Below are 914 nucleotides of genomic sequence, written 5' to 3'. Positions count from 1 at the left end.
GACGCCTCTCAAGGTTACTTCTTGAGGTTGAGAGACTCCCCTTTGCACAACAGATTTGTGGTAAGCGAATATAGTGCGCTCTCTTTCTTTACTTTGTAATTRTGCACATAAACCCTTAGTCATAAACTGCTGACTGGGCCTAGGATTAGGATTGGATCCAGCCACACCCAGACTCCTCTCAGAAGGAGCTTGGAAAGCAAGAGGGTGTAATCTGAACCTCATGACTCAACAGGAGGGTATCCAAGATAATTGTGTATTATCTTGGGCCTCCATGCAGTAAATAATAAAGTGACTTTGCCATAGAATCTCGTGAAATCATGGTCCATATTAATAAATCCTATTGTTATTTCTTGTGTACGAGTGAAGTGCATTTTTGTCACTCACCACTCTCCCACACCACCACTCGTTCTGTGACAAGGAGGGAGAGGTTGAGAAGGAAGAACAAGAAATGAGAAGATATMTCATGAAACAAGAAGACATCTCATGAAATGAGAAGAYATCTCTGCTCCCCAGCTTCACTGAGCAGGGAATTCACACCTGAGATCCACAGCAATAACGAGGGCAAGGACTCATRGGCCATCCTGGAGAGAGGGGCTGCCCAGAGGCGCTGCAGGCAGCCAGGGTTATGGATCTGCTGCTCATGAGAGCAGTACAGAGGCACACGGGCATCCTCGCTTGCTGTCAGGACCCAGGAGCAGAGGAACCATATCAGGTTCTTATCTAGCAAACCAGGAAGGAGGAATCCTGTTTATTCAAAATTCCACTGCGTTCCCTGTACTTTACCAGTGCAGCTTTTGGAGGTGCYGCAGCCAAGTCAGTGAAGGGGTAGCAGCTCTTCTTGCTGTCCTTCACATTCCCTGCCAAGTGTCTCCATCTCAGTAGAGAGTGACTTCCTTATCCCCATCCTTACTTTG

The sequence above is a fragment of the Nothoprocta perdicaria genome, unplaced genomic scaffold, assembly GCF_003342845.1.
Source record: "Nothoprocta perdicaria isolate Ctin4 unplaced genomic scaffold, notPer1 scaffold_630, whole genome shotgun sequence".
In the NCBI taxonomy this organism is placed as follows: Eukaryota; Metazoa; Chordata; class Aves; order Tinamiformes; family Tinamidae; genus Nothoprocta; species Nothoprocta perdicaria.
This window is presented reverse-complemented; position numbering follows the sequence as displayed.